This window comes from Rana temporaria, chromosome 2 (genome assembly GCF_905171775.1).
Source record: "Rana temporaria chromosome 2, aRanTem1.1, whole genome shotgun sequence".
Taxonomy (NCBI): domain Eukaryota; kingdom Metazoa; phylum Chordata; class Amphibia; order Anura; family Ranidae; genus Rana; species Rana temporaria.
Genome location: NC_053490.1, coordinates 271,785,464 through 271,791,422, shown reverse-complemented (window position 1 = coordinate 271,791,422; position 5,959 = coordinate 271,785,464).

Sequence of the window (5,959 nt, the reverse complement as noted above, 5' to 3'; positions counted from 1 at the left end):
CCCAGTGATCGTCATGTGCTGTGACGTAGCACAGCAGTGCCCTGCGGGTGTTATATGTACAGCACCCCATACGATGACTTGCATCACGTTTGCTATTGTTTCCAGCAAGGTCCAATTTACTATTAGATCCCTGCCTAAAGAACATTTTTCCTTCACCAGCCAAAAATATCACAACAAGCAAAAAATGTTAGATCAGATGGTAACAATGTTTATAAACAAAAAAAAAAAATAAGTCTAAGCATTGATAAATAGTAACAATATACTGGAAGTCTAAAAAAAATAGCTTATAATACAACTTTCATAATGCAAACTACTATAAAATCATTATTTATCAACAACTCACTTACAAAAAAATAAATAAAAAATTATTTCCAAAAATAAACAAAAATGGGACAATGATCCATCAGTAGTCAACCTTCAATATCATATCTATACCAGAGAATGTTGCATAAGTAGCAGAGGGACATGTGAATTGTCACTCCTGTGGGTGCTTCAATATCCACACATCATACAATCCATATGTTTCCGCTCATCTAGAGAGGGGGGAATCCACCAAGGGGTCAGGGGTTAGTATATCAATGTTGAGAACTGGGGGCATGTTAAGATTTCCAGCTAAGAGAACCTGAGCGCAGGGTATTGTGCTATAATAGGAGCCAATTTGAGCAAAAGTGACATGTCATATAGACCCCTACAATGACTTCCCAAGTCTAACACATAGTGCGTGTAGCACAACATAATGCCCTTCAGCGTCCAGGTGGAGATTCAGGAGAGTAAATTGTAAAGATTTGTGAATCAGGATGCTAACTCCTCTTGCATAGGAAGAGTATACGGACTTATGCAGGAACCCATCCAGGGCTTTTTAAGAGCCATCACCCAGCTGCCCATTAAATGTGTTTCCTGTAGTATCCATATATGGGGATTGTAACACTTCAGGAAGCATGAGGGAACGTTTAATTTTATAGTTTAGACCTCTGACATTCCAGGAGATTATGGTACTGGGGACCATTTACTTTGTGAAATAGTCGTATACATGCTCCGAATATCTACCTGTGGAGCATTAGGTGCCATGACAAGAAAATGTATGATAACATCGCAGAATTGGGACAAGGAAAGACAAGAACCCTTCAGCAGAAATATGTATATAGCAAAACTGTGTACCATACAAATAAAAACTATAACCCAAAAAACAAACTAAAGTAACTCCAACACAACCCCCCACCACGCCCTCCCCCTCCCAAACCAGGGTGCGCCTTAATCCCAAAACCAAACATGGCAACTGCCAATTGGGGTCATGTACAGTGGAGCGCCAGGGGAAATGGTGTTGGTGTGCTACCACAGTCAATAGGAGAGTCTGCCATGAAAAAAAAAAGACACAGGATGTAACATCCCTGCGGATGCGTTTTCACCCAGAGGACCTGGGGGAAGAAAACTTAGTACATGTGAAGTTGCAGGCCAAACGAGCCCGATTATAGAAAAAAATTAAAAACCAAACTGGATAAGAGGCTTCAACAATTCTCATCTGCTTCAAATGTATATGTCAAAGAGAGCATGTAGCTTACACCAGGTGATGGATGGTAGATGACCCTGCAGGTCAGCAAGGCACATGGCAGCTGCTTCAATTCTATGTTTCACATAAGAAGGAGCAGCTTGATAGCCAAAAGTAAAACATTTTTTTTTTTTTCAAAACTCATTTTTTTTTTTCTTTTATATAATAAAAAAATCCAGAGTGATATTATACCACCAAAAGAGCTCTATTTGCGTGAAAAAAAAAGATATACATTTGGTTTGGGTACAGAGTTGCGTGACTGCGCAAATGTCAGTTAAAATAGTGCAGCACCACATAGCAAAAAAATGGCCTGGTCATGAAGGCGGGTACAGTGCCTTGACAAGTATTCATACACCTTGAAATGTTCCACATTTTGTCATGTTACAACCAAAAATGTAAATGTATTTTATTGGGATTTTGTGATAGACCAACACAAAGTGGCACATAATTGTGAAGTGGAAGGAAAATTATAAATGGTTGTCAATTTTTTTTACAAATAAATATCTAAAAAGTGTATTCAGCCCCTTTACTCTTATACCCCTAAGGCCCCGTTCACACTGCCATGACTCGAAAGTCGTACAATTTTGCAGCCACGATTTTAGGGAATGCCTGTGTAAACTCTATGGGCCTCAACTCGCATCACAGTCAGACCAAAGTAGTACAGGGAGGGCCACTTTGAAGTCGGTGCGACTTGAAGACGCAGAGATATTAATGGTTATCATTGGGAATCATGGGGTACGCCTGATGTTCAAAGTCGCAAGAAAAGTTGCACAAGTGTGAAAGGGCCTAACACAAATCTAGTGGAACCAATTGCCTTTAGAAGTCACCTAATTAGTAAATGGAGTCCACCTGTGTATAAGTTAATCTCAGTATAAATACAGCTGTTCTGTGAAGCCCTCAGAGGTTTGTTAGAGAACCTTAGTGAACAAACAGCATCATAAAGGCCAAGGAACACACCAGACAGGTCAGGGATAAAGTTGTGGAGAAGTTTAAAGCTGGGTTAGGTTATAAAAAAAAAAAAATATCCCCAGCTTTGAACATCTCACGGAACACTGTTCAATCCATCATCCGAAAATGGAAAGAGTATGGCACAACTGCAAACCCACCAAGACATGGCCATCCACCTAAACTGACAAGCCGGGCAAGGAGAGAATTCATCAGAGAAGCAGCCAAGAGGCCCATGGTAACAACCATGGTGACAACAACCCTAAACATACAGCCAGAGCTACAATGGAATGGTTTAGATCAAAGCATATTCATGTGTTAGGTCTGGACTTTGACTGGGCCATTCTAAAACCAATTGAGAATCTGTGGCAAGACTAGAAAATTGCTGTTCACAGATGCTCTCCATCCAATCTGACAGAGCTTGAGATATTTTGCAAAGACAAATGGGCAAGAATGTCACTCTCTAGATGTGCAAAGCCAGTAGAGACATACCGAAAAAGACTTGCAGCTGTAATTGCACAGAAAGGTGGTTCTACAAAGTATTGACTTGGGGGGGCTGAATACAAATACACTCCACACTTTTCCCTTTTTTTTTTTTTTGTAAAAAAAAAATGAAAACCATCTATCATCTTCCTTCCATTTCACAATTATGTGCCACTTTGTGTTGGTCTATCACATAAAATCCTTTTACATTTTTGTTGTAACATGACAAAATGTGTAACATTTCAAGGGGTATGAATACTTTTTCAAGGCACTGTATGTCTGCCAGAGGGAGAGCTGAGAACTCAGTTGAAAGTAGATCTAAGCTGGCCATACACTATACCAGCGTTTCTCAATTCCAGTCCTCAGGGGGCACCAACAGGTCATGTTTTCAGGCTTTCCATTATTTTGCACAGGTGATTTGATCCTAATCACCACAGCTGTTTCATGTGAGGGAAATCCTGAAAACATGACTTGTTGGGGCGCCTTGAGGACTGGAGTTGGGAAACACTGATCTATACAATCTCATTTGGCATTAACAAAACTCTTCTAAACAACTGTTGTCTCTCATCAGGAAGATTCCTATACTACATAGTTAAAGTGGAGTTTCCATCCCAAATTTTATTTTTTTTCATTATTGTGCTCATTAAACCTAAAAAAATATTTTTTACTCATCTGGAAATGCCTGTTGCTATGTGGTCCCGCGAAATCTGCCTTTGAAATCACCTAGGATTCTGACATCATCTCCCTCTAATGCTCCTGGGAAATGTGTGTCATCATTTCCCAGGATGCAGTGTGCTGTCCAATTATCACTCCCCATCCAAGACTTCCAGGAAGTGAGTGCCTGTAGGCTTCACAATGCCCACATGCAAAATGACAACGGTGTAGACATAGTTTTATAAACTATCTTTTTTTAATAACTATGCGGAGCGGCAGCGGATTGTAAAATGGTAAGTGACCGGATTTATATTATAAAAACGCAGGATGAAAGGACATACATTTAAAAAATGCTAATTGTGGTTGGAACCCCGCTTTAATGATAAGTCTAACAAAGGATATAGGATGTAGGTGTAAAAGAGGGCGCTAGGGACTGGTGGACTCACTGATGAAGATACCCTCACACGAAAAAGGGGACCTCTCAGTAGGTCTGATAAATTAACTATATTAAACACTCCTGTGACAAAGAAAACAAAAAAACACAATAGGATAAATAACTATATAAAGACAATAGAGTGCTAAATATTGTGAATTAAAATGCTGAAAAAATATATATATTTCACGATCCCGTGAATGTGCACAAAATGCTATGAACGAAAAATAAAGTGTCTCTCTTTGGCACTCTAATTAGTGCAGTCCATTAGGTGTAATTTCCCGATGAAATAAGTGATCATACGATACGCGGTGAAAAATCATACAGCCATCACCAACTAATTGCAGCTTCACCCGATGTGTTCTGATCTGTAAAACTCTTACCAGAAGGTGTGGACCCCTTTAATTAAAAAGGATGGTCTGTTGAGTCAGACTGCCTTCTCTGCTCCCCAGCTGATCCCGCACATAGACGCTACAGCTGGTAATAGGACTCCCCGCACAGCGGACGATCTCTGCATTCGCAAGTCAGAGTCATATCCAGCGCATGCCATCCTAGTGCCGGGCTGGCACCTACCAAGTAAGGGGCCATTCAGCCACTTTGTTTTTATGTATTTTTTAATAAACGATAATGCACTATTAGTTCCCTTTTGTTTTTGGATTCCTGAGATACGATTGAGCCAATCACAGCAGTCTGAATAGATGGTGTCCAAGTGTGCAGGCACATTAACCTGTTCAGCTCAACAGACCATCCTTTTTAATTAAAGGGGTCCACACCTTCTGGTAAGAGTTTTACAGATCAGAACACATCGGGTGAAGCTGCAATTAGTTGGTGATGGCTGTATGATTTTTCACCGCGTATCGTATGATCACTTATTTCATCGGGAAATTACACCTAATGGACTGCACTAATTAGAGTGCCAAAGAGAGACACTTTATTTTTCGTTCATAGCATTTTGTGCACATTCACGGGATCGTGAAATATATATATTTTTTCAGCATTTTAATTCACAATATTTAGCACTCTATTGTCTTTATATAGTTATTTATCCTATTGTGTTTTTTTGTTTTCTTTGTCACAGGAGTGTTTAATATAGTTAATTTATCAGACCTACTGAGAGGTCCCCTTTTTCGTGTGAGGGTATCTTCATCAGTGAGTCCACCAGTCCCTAGCGCCCTCTTTTACACCTACATCCTATTGCACATTATTTTCTTAATAATCTGACCCAGAGGAGCAGCTCAAATACCCTAGTAGTTATTAACTTGTCACTTGGTGATTTGTATTAAGTAACTTATTTTGGCGCGGAAGCACACCCCTTCACATAACAAAGGATATACAATCAGATTGTATAGTGTATGGTCAGCCTATGGCTGTCTATCTCGAACAACTCCTATTGCATGCCTGCTGCATCTGACCATCTTGTGTAACACGCCTGCAATGTTTGTCATTCACCTGTCACATGTGCGGCACGGCCCACTTGTGGCATCATTATCTCCGGGAGGATACATTTTCTTTGTTTCCCCCCCCCCCCCCCCCGGGGTCTTTTTTGTATTGCACCTGTCACCTACTGTAGCAATATATTCCCTATATATTATGTGCACTCCCCATTATACCGAGAGCAGACCACCTCTGGTGTACAGAGCTATGGGTCACATGACAAGGAAAGGCGTGGCTCAGATGGCTGAATGTCCCTCCGCTGCACAATCCTCTATATCAGGATATAGAAGGACGCAGCCGGATGACGATGCATAGGAACGTGTAACTTCCACGTAGCCAGGCGGAATGAATGGGAGGCGTGGTAATCGGTGAGTAGGCGGGGCTTTCTCATCCAGGACTCGCTCTGAGAACGATCGTTTTGTTCTTATTCATAATATATGCATATCCCCGCCCACTGTCTTAAA